We start from the raw sequence: 14,940 nt of genomic DNA, 5'->3' as shown, positions 1-14,940 counted from the left end.
CTCCCATTAGGACTCATGGGCATCCCTTGACCTCTGTTTGTCAGCGCTAAAGCATTTCCAAACCCTAGACTTGAATTCAAGTTTGACCTAGAGACATAGGCCACTTGTAATTGTGATTGTACCTCTTCTACTCGTGTTATGGCCGTATCAATGTCAGCAAGAGTGACAGTACTCAATTGCACTTGAATGTTAAAGTCTAACCCATTTAGAAAGTATTGCAACTCAATAACAACTAAAATAGGGATATATGCTTGTAATTTTTGAAAAACCTCATTCAGTTTCTTGGCATACCCATAGACATTCTCGTGAGGTTCTTGACGTGTACCATTAAAAACACATAGCCAATATTAACCTCCCCTTTTAGGGGCAAACTCCCTTTGAAAGGCCGCAAAGAATAAATTGATTGTGGTTATGATTCCAGCATCTGGGCTATGATACCACATTGCGATGTGTCCTTTCAAATTCATATTGAAGAACATCATTAAGTGTCCTTCATCTTGAATCTGATAGTTGAACATCAACTTTTGGAATTTGTTAATATGCAATTCTAAGTCTTCTTCTACTAACCCATTAAAGATGGGAAGAGGAAATCCCAAAGATGAAAAATCCGCCGTTCCAGCAGGTATAGAAATAGGTTGTGCCACCATGATAACAATCGGATTCGCTACAGGGGTTCGAACAACCAATACTATATCTCCACTCGAAGTGGAGGGACTGATTGGAGGGGGGGAGGATTAGAGCTTCCTCCCCCTAATGGACAGTGTGCTGAGATAGGGTGATTAAGACCTTGCCCTTGCAAAGATATTGGGCCAATCCTTTGTAGAGAATATCTTCTATTTATCTCAGGCCGCCGCTATCTAGCTCGTTTAGCCCTTTCTTGCTTTTGGAGCTTTGCTTGACAGTCTTGTGATTCTAGCTCACTAATTTTTGGCATACACTAAAGAATAGGTTCCAACTAACCAAGGTACGAAAACCGCCACTTATTAGCGGCTCCCAAAAAATGCACTATGTGTCATAGCCTAAAATGGGCCCAACACTGGCTATAGACAAGCTGTGCCTCTTTAAGACTCACAAGACAATCGCACATGGCCTCGCGTGGCCAAGAGCATCTAAGGGACACACTGCCCTAATTGCTACTATAGATATCGCATTTGTAGTGGAACGTAGTCCAACGATTGCCTTTCCTTACTCCTCAGAGGAAGATCCCACACATCTTGGTGTAGTACACCAACGTAATACAACCATAAAGGAGGCACCCCTCCAGTTGAATGCCATGGCCGCACTACAGCTCTCCTACACCTCGGGGATTGGCCCAAGATGCGTTGCTCTAACATAAAGCACATATGGACACACTCCGCTCTTATATATATTTCAAACATTCCAGGATATAAATGTCCTTGATAACCCCCAAATTTGTGCAAATTTAGGCACAGAAGTATGATCTTCATCAACAAATCTTATGTAGTTCGATAATTTAACCTTGTGACTTCATTGCAAAATCTCAAGATAAGCATTGTAAAAGGCATGACTAACAATTATAAAGTCATGGCCTTGAGATGTGTGTGTGTCACTCTTCCAATTTGAAAGGTTGAGAGGTTGTTTTATTTTCAATAGTCAAACCTTCTTGATCTAAGGTTTCAAGAAAAAGTCATGTAAGACAAATATTCTAAAAAAATACAAAAAGGAAGTGGGAATGAGGAGTCGTGTGATTTTGGGGGAAAAGAGGGTTGAGAGAGGTGCTTGCAACCTCCTTCTCTCTCTCCTTTATCTTCCTCTTGCACGTATCTTTACTTCTCTCTCTTGCATTGGCACAACTCGTGCTCTCTTGCCTCTCTTGTACTTTTCTTGTTTCTTCTAACTATGGAAGAGGAAGAGAGTGAGGATGAAGATGATGAAGACATATTTTGTGTACCTCATTCTTGTTGAATGGAAGGCTAATTTTGTAGGTGAAGAGAGGATTTCTTGTAGTTTTGGAGGCTATGCAAGTGTAGTTGCAGCTTCTCTTGCTTGTGATATGGCAGATTTTGCGTGCTTGGAAGGCAGTTGTTCATTGGTGTGTTTGCCAAGAGAAGAAGTGGTCTCAAGGCTTGCAAGAAAGATTATTGGAAGGGTGCTGTGATTTATTCAAAAGAAGATGTCTCTCCATTCGTCTGTGCATTTTGTTTGTCGCCATTTGGAGAGAGGGAGCTCTTTGGGATTCTGCACGCGTTTTGCTGCCGCCTGCAACCATGAACATTAAACATGACTATCTTTTCAAGATTTTGGTAATAGGTGATTCAGGAGTTGGGAAATCTTGCTTGCTTCTTCGATTTGCAGATGATTCATATTTGGAGAGCTATATCAGTACCATTAGTATTGATTTTAAAATTTGCACTATAGAACTTGATGGAAAAACAATCAAGCTTCAAATTTGGTCAAGAGTGATTCAGAACAATAACAAGTAGCTGTTACAGGGGTGCACATGGAATAATTATTGTCTATGATGTGATAGATCAGGAAAGCTTCAACAATGTAAAGCAGTGGTTGAATGAAATTGATCATTATGCTAGTGAGAATGTGAACAAGTTGCTGGTGGGAAACAAAAGTGCCAAGAAAGTTGTTGATTACCAAACGGCCAAGGCTTTTGCTGACGAGATAGGAATCCCTTTTCTAGAGACAAGTGCAAAAAATGCAAGCAATGTTGAAGAAGCCTTCATGACAATGGCTGCAAAAAACGCAAGCAATGTTGAAGAAGCCTTCATGAAAATGGCTACATAAATAAAAAATAGGATGGCAAGCCAACCAACATCAAACACAAATAAGACAAAGCTTGTGCAAATGTAAGGGCAGCCTCTGCAAACAGAAAAGTGGTTGCTACTCCTAAAGCATTATTGAGATATGTTCAGACCCAGAACAAGACTAAAAAAAGGTCATTCGAGATATCAAAGCCCCACCAAATCTAACTTCATCTTGCCATTATGCACGATCGGTTCATCACCTCCCATTCATTTTCTTCTCATCTTTCTTCTCACCTTAATCCACACGGACTACATATGCACCACACATCTCTGTTCCTCATCCTAATTTGACGATAAGGGCATCTCTCCTTTTTTAGAAAAGAAAAGAAAATCCTTAATGTTTAAACCATTCAAAGTTTAATCTTCCCTCTACAATTACACATCTTTCTTCATGTGCTTCAAGAGCCTTACTTCCTCACACAAGAATCAAAGTAGCATTAGGATAGTTTTTTTTTTCTAAGCCGGGTGGAGCTCTTCAAGTTCAATCTTCTGCGAGGGTTTCATCCTTTGTGGGGAGATTAATCCATGGTCTTTCCCATGGATTGGTGGACATTGTGCTTCAAGTTGGTGGTTCAAATGACTTTCTTTTCAAAGATTGTGGGCATCCTTGTGTTCCTTTGGATGGTGTTTTTCTTGGTGCTCTTTTAAAGTCAAAGTGAAAGATGTTTTTTGAAATGTTGGTGTGAAGAAAAAGTTCAAAATGAGATTTGAAGTTGAATGTGGAGGTGTGAAGAAGTATGGTGACTTTGGATGGGTATTGGTTGAGGTGGTCCAAAGCAATGTGATGTGATGTGAAGAGTTGTAGTTTCTTCATCAACATGTGGTACTTATTCAAAGGCAAAGTGTCTTTTCAAAGTGTTCGTGAGGATGCTCACAAGTTTGGTTAGGCACACAAGTATGATCTTCATCCACAAATCTTATGTAGTTCGATAATTTAATATTGTAACTTCATTGCGAAATCTCAAGATAAGCATTGTAAAAGGCATGACTAACAATTATAAAGTCATGGCCTTGAGATGTGTGTGTGTTACTCTTCCAATTTGAAAGGTTGAGAGGTTGTTTTATTTTCAATAGTCAAACCTTCTTGTTCTAAGGTTTCAAGAAAAAGCCATGTAAGGCAAATATTCTAAAGAAATACAAAAAGGAAGTGGGAATGAGGACTTGTGTGATTTTGGGGGAAAAGAGGGTGGAGAGAGGTGGTTGCAACCTCCTTCTCTCTCTCCTTTATCTTCCTCTTGCATGTATCTTCTCTTCTCCCTCTTGCATTGGCATAACTCTTGCTCTATTGCCTCTCTTGTACTTTTCTTGTTTCTTCTAACTATGAAAGAGAAAGAGAGTGAGGATGAAGATGATGAATACATATTTTGTGTACCTCATTCTTGTTGAGTGGAAGGCTAATTTTCTAGGTGAAGAGAGGTTTTCTTGCATGTTTGGAGGCTATGCAAGTGTACTTGCAGCTTCTCTTGCTCGAGAAATGGTGGATTTTTTGTGCTTGGAAGGTAGTTGTTTAGTCCTCACTTGACAATTTTCCAAATATTTGAGTGTCTAGCCTACAGCTTGGGTTTCCTCACAACTCCACGTAGGTCACATGTTTGGCAATCAATTGCTATGCATCCAAGAGTTACCATGTGATATGCATAATTCAATTGTGGATGACACACCTTGTGCTCAAACATTTTATAATAAAAACAAGCCATGTGAGGTTCAAAAACAATCCTTTAATGATTTTGAAGCTACTCGTAATTGCAGCGTTGCTAGAGACTAGCACTGAGTTTCCTCGTGCTATTAGTCTCTCTTAAATTTAAACGGTGATCAGCCTATATGCTATGCATAATCAAAGAAATCAGAATTCAAAACATTTTTAGTGATCACTCACTTTCACAATCCCTCTTCCCTTCTACCATTTAGGTTTTTCATTCGTTGTTGGGTAGGTGTAAAGTTCATTTTTATGTAATTTTTCATGTTAAAAATCAATAAAAACATTCTCTAACATGGAAACAAGGCTTGATTGAGGCTAACCCTCATGCTTCAGTCTTGTTATACATTCACGAGCATAAAAGGTATTTTTTTCTAAATTTTTAGGTGCAAAAACTAACATTTTCTCTATTTCTCTATTTTTTCTCATTTATTTGTTCATAAGAATGGGACATGTTTTGATTTATGTGTCTTGACTGATTGTATCAACTAGACACTAGTTTTTATTAGGTTTTTATCCCATATGAACTTCATTCCCCAACTCGAAACGGAAGAAATCCTCATTTTCCTTCATTTATGATGCATTTTGGATTTTAAATGATTAATTACGACCATGTAGGACTACGGGTTTTGCATTTTATCATGTACAACCCTCAAATATACTTCAAACATGGTTCATACAGATTTTCTTTCTATGTGCATATCATTAAAACCATCAAACATCAAAACAATGAGAGTTTCTTTGTAAAAATTGAGCATGCCGCTTATTTGCGTCGCTTATTTGCCTGTTGCATGTTTTTATGAAATGGTTTTGGGCAGCCAACAGACTCCTCATCAGTTCCATGACAGCGCTGAACATTGCCTCTCATCCTCCTTTCGATCTTGGAGAAATTCGGTCCATGCTGGACAAGCATCCTTCATCCCCTAATTTCTTGCGTATGATCAGCCCCTTAGAGGAGAGAGGAGGAGGAGAGAGAAAGAATGAATTCTATCCTCTTCAATTAGGGAGCCATTGTGTGAGTGGAGACTAGTGATTGGAGAGGCGAGAAATCAGAGGAATCCATTGGTTTGATCGATTCGGGGGGTTCTTCTCAAGCCTGTGTTGGCCTTGTCTCCAAAAATGTCACCTTGAGGGGGGACGTCACGTTTTTTTTGGCGCCGTTGTTTTGAAATGGTGCCCCCCCCTAGTGGAAGGAGGTCAATAATGGCAAACCGCTCACTATCTGAACAAGTCAAAGGGAGAATGTGAAAATCACCATTGAAGCTGCCCAAGCCATACTGACTATATCTGTATATACTATCCCTATTTTCTTCTTCAATTTCTTCCTCTCCAATAAGATAGGCAATCCCAAAAACTCCACGCTCTGAGCCCTCAAAAAAGATTTTAGGTTGTTGAACCCAATCATTATTATTTTTTGTTTAATTAGGAGGCCCAAGGCACCCACAATGCCCATGCCCAAAGTTTTTTACCCTTTGGCCATTTTTCTTTCGTAATGCCCGCCTCGCGAATCTTGCCCATTCAGCCTCCATTTCAGCCTCCCTTTTGAGTGGTGAAAATTTTTTCCAGTTCCCCTTGAGGTCCTGAACTATTGATCACTTGTTATAGTTTGATTCAATGTCTGGAAAATTTATGAAAAATCCGCAAGTTCTCTTGAAAACTGCTTTGAAATCCCATCTTCCGCGGCTCGTAAAAATTGCCAAATCCGTCTTTGCTAATTTCGACGAGGTTCAATTCCCACCTTGAATTTGCACTTCTCTGCTTCTTTTTCAGATTTCAATGGCCTTTAAATTCCGCTCTTAGGTACTTGCCACACACATTGTACATTTTGATGGTAAGCTTTAGAAATTTTGAGTGACTTAGCCATCCTAAGTAATTATTGTTGCTACTTCCTAACATCGATGATTAAGTCTTAGGTCTCCTTGGTCTTTATGTGGCTCTATCCTATATTTCCTATAGGTGTATCCTAATGGGATCTATGGAGTCTTTTATCTTTATTTCATTGACATCAGAGATCCTCCACATGGATAGCATCATCCAAAACATTGTTGATGTTGGAGCTGTCAATTTGGAGTTTTGAGCTAAGGTTTCATAGATCCTTTCATAATAGATGGCATGGATGAAAGCTTTTGTGATTGCCTTAGTGGTGGCTCTCTTTGTGGTAGGGATACACTTATACAGACTCCAAATGTTAGAAACATAATCTCACATTCTCTCATCCTTTCACTACTCAATGTTCATAAGCTAGACAATGAGGTTATTCCCATAGCTAGCTTTCATGAAACATTTAATGAACAAGTCCTTGAGTAGCACAAAAGAAGCCTTCTTGACAGCGTCAAGTTTGTCCCTTTTCTCCTAAGCAAAGTCCAAAGGCTTGTGCTTGCTTGCTTGGTGTGGCCAAGAATATTATTAGCCTCACAAACTTGCTCAAATTGCTTGATAAAGCTATAGGGATTGTCCTCAATGTGATACTTATTTAGCTATTTTTCCACCAAGGCAATTTTTGCATGTTCTTTAGCACTTGGTATGTTTCTCATTTTGGTTAGAATGATTTGTGCATGTGGGTCCCTGCTTGTGTCATATCTGAGTGGTCAAATAGGCATCATGGCATGAGATTTGAGGGAGAATCTTGTGACGACCCTATTGCTCATGCATTTAACAACATCCTATGGATACTCCATCTCAACTTGCCTAGTTGCGAGTTGGTGTCTAGTCTCATTATTAAGGTCTAACAGTTGGTTGAGAGTGCTTGTCCCTTGACCTTACAACTCTCAAAGTTTCCTTTCCATAACCTCAGGGGTCAAAGAGGAGACGTAAAAGACCGTAGCTTCTTGGAAGTTGTCATCTAGAGCCTAGAAATCATTTGAGGCATCTCTTGAGTACTCAACTCTCTCCTTTATGCTTGGAGTCCTCCCCATGGTTCCTTTCACTTCTCACTTGGCTATATTTTGGTGACTAGCATTAAATATTGGTTAGCCATATTTTGTCCCCAGATTGCAATAGACTAGATTTGGGGTTAGTTGGCTATATATAGACTAACCTTCCCACATTCATTCATTCATCTTCCTCCTTCCTTGGTAGATGCACACTTAGACACTATCATCTTCTGTCCTCTCCAATGTTGTCATCATTAGCCTAATCTAGTGCCCTCATTAATGTTGTGGGCTACGTGCAAAGGGAGACTGATCAATCCTCCTTCTATATTCAATATTCTTTCCTTGTTTAGTGTAGATTTCTTTCTTCTTTTCTTGCACTCTTTCTCTTTTCCTTTGTTTGTGTGCTTGTCTTCCTTCTTCCATTGCACACTCTCACATGGTATCAGAGCATGATATCATTACCTAAGAGAAACGCAAAGTTGATTTTTCATGGAGGAGACCACCCCAGACTACTAGGTAGCCTTGCCACATCAGTGTTTTGTTGAAAACACAGCTTTCTTCTTGAAGGCAATAGTTTCTTTGTGTAGGCAGCGATATTACTCCCCCAGATAGGGACCCTCTACATCGACTTCCTTGTGATCATGTAGTCATTTCCTCATGCTTCAAGGCCATATAGTGCCAAAATGCAAATTAGTTGTGGATGTCTTGCATGATTTTGAAGATGTCTTACCTTACCACCATGAATTCTGTGGCTTAATTTGATGATATAGATGAGGAGCCTTCTTAGCAGTCCTCCAAAACATGGTGAGATTATCACATGGATCATGAAGAATGAAGGTCACCTAGCATATTTGTTTGGGAACCATCTCCTACTTGTTCTCTTCACATGTCTTACTAAAGGCTTGTTTTGCTAGCCTCCGTATGCCATCCATGGCACCCTCTATATAGGTGCCCATACTCCCTTCTTTACACAAAGAGAACTAGCTTGATGACACAAACTACTCACTTTGGGTGTGCAAGGTGGAGTGTATCCTTGATACCTTCAATCTTTGGGAGTTTGTTACCCACTCCACTCCCCATCTAGTGGAGGATACCACCATTGGGATACCACCGTTGGATCATTAATGGATCATGTGACGATATGGGATTGGCTCAACTCTAGAGCCCGATCTTTCCTCTTTATGAGATTTCATGATTTTTTCTTAGTGCATATGTGCAATTTCCAAAAGACATTTTCCCACTAGATTACTCTCCAAAAGAAATGATGGATGCTCGCTATTGATGATTCTCTTTCCATGAAGGATCATATTAATAGGTTGGAGGATATGAGGGACGAGCTTGGATCCCTTGGTAGGATGATCTCTTTAGAGGATATGACTATGATTCTTTTAACTCATCTACCATCTCCTTGGTTTGATGCCTTCTACACCAACCTTCTTATATCTTGAACCTGTGAGAAGATTCTATGGGAGGAGCTTGCTATGCATGTTTTGGAGCATGACAATTGTGCTAAAGAGGTTGCCAATGGATCCACCTCCACCAAAGCTTTTGGGAGGGGGGAAGAAGAAGAAATGAAAGTTAAAGGCTAAAAGATAGGAGAGTAATCACCCATGAGTCATTGTTCCTTCATATTGTTCAGTTGGAGGAGCCTTCTATGGTGGATGCCTCGTCTTTTGAGAGGCCCTGGCTAGTTGATAGTGGAGGTTCTAGTCATATGACTCCATGAGGTGATTTGTTGTAGGATCTATGCCCTTCTAAGGGTTCCATCATTGTTACTGACATTTTATTGGTGCCTATTAGTGGTGTTAACACTTTGCCTTTGTTTCTTGACCACATTTTGAGCTCCCTTTCACAAGCCCTTTATGTTCTGGATTTGAGCTTTCCACTCCTCTTAGTTTATGGCCTTACTAGGCTTGGTACCCGAGTTTTCTTCATTGAGTAGGCCATTTATAGTGAGGATTCTTCTATAGGGGCTATTATTATCACAAGTTGGTAGGAGAGCATGCTTTTCAAGTTCCTTTCCTCTTCTCTTGTGTAGGGTCCTTTGAGGCAATTGTCTATTGCTACACTTGCTACCACTTGTACACCATCTAATCCATAGGTTCCTTCCCATCCCCCACCCTCTCCTCTGGTGGTTCCCTCATACCCCCTGTTCCTTTAGAGGGGGATGATCTCTGTGATGCGATTGTGGATTCCCTGGTCCCTAGTATTTCAGAGGGGGCTTTCCATGATCATGAGGAGCTTCTTCATTAGTAGTCTTCATTGACAAACTTCATTGATATTGAAATTTCTCTTACCACCCAGGGTTTAATTCTTCCTTGGCCTTCCACCACATCCAAGATTTGAGAGGGAGTGTTAGCATTCATATTTGTCATCTCTTGCATGTGAGCCTTCAGTCTAAGTCACATAAGGACCTTAGGAGCTCTGACCTACCTATCACTTATTTTGATGGAGGAGGTAGCTAATTATAAAGCAATCACTTTATTGCATTTCAGTGCATTTTCTCCTTGAGTTGGGATTTTCAGTGCATTTTCTCCTCTAGCACTAAATGTTGGTCTTATGAAGCATCGCTTGGTGGGGTGACTTGCTTGAGCTGCTATGCCAAACACACATTGCACACACAAGAAGAAGCTCACTCAAGAACATAAGAAGAGAGATGGAGGTCAAAATGTTTTCTTGCTGGTTTTTTTCTTATTCTTCCACACACAATACAATGTACACAAAGTATAGATAATAAAAAATATAAAGGAAAGTGACCTACTAAGTCAAACATTGCGTAACTGACTATACTAATCGACTGGCGCTATATCTATGCCAACTGTAGGTAGGTGTAACAAACTAAATATAATAAGTGATAAATTAATGGCCATGTGAGGATCATAATGACCACCGAGGTGCTAAGTGTAGATGTATGGATCCACCTAGCCAAGCAGTCAATCATCAATGTCCACATGTGTTGAGCTTGCCATCTCAACACTGCCCCTCAAGCTCAAATCTATCTCTGCAACTCCAAGTAAGCTTTGGAACTTTCAAAGCTTCTTTGCACCTAATGCCATTGTGAAAATGTCAGTTATCTTATCCTGTGTGGTGATATACACCAAGTCAATCTCTCCTGCAAGTACCTTCTCTCTCACAAAGTGGTAGTGCCCCTCAATGTGTTTTGTCCTAGCATGGAACATAGGGTTCCTAGCTAGTTGTATGCTATTCATGTTGTCACAGTGAATGACAACTCAACCATCTTCCTACACATCCAAATCACCCAATAAATTTTTCAACCATACCACCTCACATGCTACCATAGCAACACCTCTATACTCAACCTCTACACTCAATAAAGCAATGCAGGTTGTTTCTTGCTGCTACATGTAACTGATGTACTACTAAGGGAAAACATGAATCCACTAGTAGATCTTCTGTGTGACATGCTACCACTAGTCCAATCTCCATCTGTATATCCAAACATGTGTAAATCCTTACCTACCTCATAAAAAAGGTCCATAATGTAAAGTGAAAATCTAAATGCACCCAAATGAGGCTTTCTAGGCATCTACATAAACTGACTGATAAGGCCAATATAGCTCAAGTCTGCCTTGCGATAGTCATGTGAATCAAACTCCTTACTATCATTCTACTATAGTAGGGTTTTCTATCTCATCCCCAATGTCAGCACCATCACACTCAACTTCATATTTTGCTCCAATGGTAATGAAAGAGGCTTACATGGTGTCATACCATACTTGGATAACATATCCAAGCCATACTGTCTTTGGGGTAGCCATATACCATCATCACATGTGATCACCTCAATACCAAGAAAGTATCTCAACTCACCCAAATCATTTATCTCAAACTTCTTCTTCAAGAATTCCTTAACTTTAGCAATTTCATTGTCACTGTCACTTGTAATAATCAAGTCATCCACATGGATGACTATGACCATGCCAATGACGAGTCAAATAGCTCCACTGATTGTTATAAGCCTAATGATAAATCCTACCACCATTCCAAGGAATCAATAGCCAGTCCCTAATCAAGTGGTTAAGCCAATACAATGACAAGTAGATGATCACGTATATGAGTCACATGCCTTGTGGACCATGCTATTGTGGGCACAAGATCTTCTATCAACATTATGAGTTTGGAATTGATGGAGAGACAAGGATTAGAAATCAAAAAAGATACCTCCACAATCCTCCAAATGGTTGATGCAGCTTTAAAAAACCCAAAGGCTACATCACTAAAGTCCATGTGACCGTTGCCAATGTAGAATGCATTCTAGACTTTAGGATTATTAGGTTTGTAGGGCATCCTAGCTATCAAGTGTTGCTGGGTAGGCCATAGATCCTACAAGTAGATTGTCATGTTGATATACCCATTGGTCGACTGATTTTTGGTTGAGGTGCTAGACGTGTAGCAGTAGATGCCTATCTTGAAACTCCCTAGAGTGAGAGAGTTATTTTGTCTTCATCGGAGTTTGATACGCTAGATGTTCCATCTGCTAGTGAGACGTCATCAAGTGCCAAATCCGATGAGAGGTCTACTACAAAGAATATCTACCAAGTGACTTCGAATGATCCAATAGCGGCTCAAGAGAGAATAAGGGATGCGGATGTAATCGAGCTCGACCTTGGTATAATGAATGATTCACGGCCAATCAAATTAGGGTCCATGCTTAGTGTTTGGAAGAAAGAAAGGACTATGTGTCCTTGATTCAAGAATTTTGTGATATTTTTGCTTGGAGTTATGATGAGTTGAGAGGCATTCCTCCCAGCCTCTAGCTATTCATACCATTCCTCTAAAGGAAGGTAGTCGTCATGTGCGTCAAAAAGTAAGGCATATGCCTTTCAAACTGAGGGATGGGTTGTTCGAGGAGTCATAGAAATTCCACAAAGCTTGTTTAATCTTCCCTATTCAACACTCTGAATGGCGTTCACCTGTTGTTTATCAGGAAGAAGAAAAATAATCAAATCCAACTTTGTGTAGGCTTTAGAGAGCTTAATAAACAATCAATTAATGACTACTACATATTGCCTTTTATTGATCAGATTTTGGACCAATTAGCAGGTAGGGAAATCTATTCGTTTATGGATTGCTTTGTTAGATATAACTAGATGGCCATTGTGGAGGAAGACAAATTGAAAACGACATTTCTTAGTGTCTTTGTTGGTACTTTTGTATATCATGTAATGGCCTTTGGTCTATGCAATGCACCTGGATCTTGGCAATGAATAGCTGATAAGACCTTTGGTGATATTTTCCCAGAGGAGTTAAAAGTCTTTATTGATGATCTGGGGCCAGCCACCATAAGGGAGCCACAATTGATTATTCTTGGGAAGTGTTTTGAGTATTGTAGACAATTCTGCATTACTCTTAACCCTAGAAAGTGAGTATTTGGAGTGCCCTGTGGGTTGTTACTCGGCCATGTGGTTAGTTTAGCGAGTATTGCAACTGACATTGAAAAGATAAGGTCATAGTCTCTATGAGCCCATTGTGTACTCCAAAAGAGGTACACAGCTTTCTATCATGAGTGGGATATTATCAAAGATTTATCAATGCACTGGCAAAAAGAGTGTTGCCACCACTGACAAACCTTCTATCTTTTAACTGTTTGTTTGAATGGAATGAAACTTGTCAAGTATTCTTTGAGGATGTGAAGCAAGAATTAGCAAAAGCTCCAATCTTAAAAGCACCCAAAAGAGGTAAAATTTTAAACATATCTTTAGCAGCCACAATGCATAGTATCAGCTGTTGTTTAGCTCAAATTTGGGAGGAGAAATGGTATCATCCAATTGCCTTTACTAGTAGAAAATTGGGGATATCTAAATTTAACTACATATACATGGAGAAATTGTGCATGGGGATGGTCTTTGCGATGAAGAAATTCATGCATTATACTCTCTATGAGAAGGTGGTATTATTTCTGAAGGCAGAAGGACTTAGATTGTTGCTAAATAAGTTGTAGCCACCTGATTGTTTAAAAAAGTGGTTGATCACTTTGCAAGAGTTTGATTATGAGATTAAGAGCAAGCCATCAAAAGTGCAGGCTATTGTAGAATGCCTTGTGGATTTTGGGAAGCCAAAAGAAATCTTGATTGAGGGAAGTGATATTGAGTATTTGTTTAGAATCAATACCACTTTCATCCCTTCCTGGTATGCGACGATAACACATTATTTATCTAGACAAGGGTTTGGGGCTGCATTATCAAAGTCTAAAAAGAGGAAAATCAAGAAACAAGCATTATGATTTTTTATCATAGTGGGTGTCTTGTATTGGAGAGGAGTTGATGACATCTATCGATGTTGTGTAGTACCCGATGAGGTACCATTTATTCTTGAGGACTACCATGATTCAGCATGTGGGGGACATTTTTCCGACCAACTTACTGCCCAAAAAGCTCTCTGTGCTGGATATTGGTGGCCGTCAATTTTCCATGATGCTTTTAGTTATGTTAAGCACCGTGATGTCTATCAAAGACATGATGCGAGAGAAAATCATAGGCGACCTCTAAATCCCATTTTGGTTATGTTACCCTTCAAAAAATGGTGTATTGATTTTGTGGGACCAATACACCCTTAATCGACTATGTGACAGTAGTATATGATTGTAGCAATGGGCTACTTTACAAAGTGGTCTGAAGCTTGAGCCACAGTGAAGGAAAATGCTAAGGAGATGGCCAGTTTCATTATGAAGAAAATTGTTTGCCATTTCAGCCCACCGAAGGAGATTGTGTCTGATCGAGGGACACACTTCTTGAATAAGGTTATAGTGGCCTTGACTAAAGCCCTAAATATTAGGCACAACAAGACTACCCCCCGTATAACCCTCACAAGCAAATGGCCAGGTTGAGAGTACGAATAAACAACTTGTAGGAATCTTATCTAAGATTGTATCAGAATGCAAACACGATTGGGATAAGAAATTATATGTGGTGGCAGTGTGGGCTTACACCACGACCTTCAAGAGAGCCACAGGCCACACCCCGTTCAAGCTAGTATATGGGGAGGAGTGCATTTTGCTATTAGAAATAGAGCTCCCCACTATGCATTTTGACCTCAATCATTCATTGGGAGAGGAAGAAGTGTTACATGAACGGTATACTTCCCTGGCGCATCTTGATGAGATTCAATTGTAGGCTTTATTGCATCAAGAAGTAGGAAAGAGGAGAATGAAAGCCCTTCATGATTTTCAGGCTAAGAAGTAAAAATTTGTGAAAGGGCAATTAGTGATGTATTATGATGCTCAAAGGGAGCTCTTTCCAAGGAAATTACAACCCAAATGGGATGGACCATACAAGATTATGCGTTTAGGAAAGAATGGCTCTACAGCCCTTCTAGCGGATTTGCAGGGGGTAGAGTTTAAGACTAAAGTTAACTTTAATAAGCTGAAGCCTTACTATGTGTAAGGGTTGACATTGGTCTTGGTGCCTATGCAGGTCCTTCAGGATTCAGCTTAACGTGCAGTAGGTACTAAGACGAGCAAATGGGATGCATCATTCCTTATTTGGAGCATTCGTACCTTGAGCAATGTTACCATCAAGATCGAGTGATCTGGTGAGCAAAGGGTATCATGTTACTGAGTGGCAAGACAAATCCT

At 39.9% G+C, this 14,940-nt stretch overlaps 1 pseudogene; it reads left to right on the top strand.

Moving 5' to 3' along the window:
• Window positions 1–1,820: 1,820 nt before the first annotated feature.
• Window positions 1,821–3,804, top strand: LOC148009225 (GTP-binding protein YPTC1 pseudogene; annotated as a pseudogene).
• The last annotated feature ends 11,136 nt before the right edge of the window (window positions 3,805–14,940 follow it).

This window comes from Lygodium microphyllum, unplaced genomic scaffold (genome assembly GCF_053477565.2).
Source record: "Lygodium microphyllum isolate KBCC unplaced genomic scaffold, Lygodium_microphyllum_v1.1.10 scaffold_32, whole genome shotgun sequence".
Lineage (NCBI taxonomy): Eukaryota > Viridiplantae > Streptophyta > Polypodiopsida > Schizaeales > Lygodiaceae > Lygodium > Lygodium microphyllum.
This window is presented reverse-complemented; position numbering and strand designations above follow the sequence as displayed.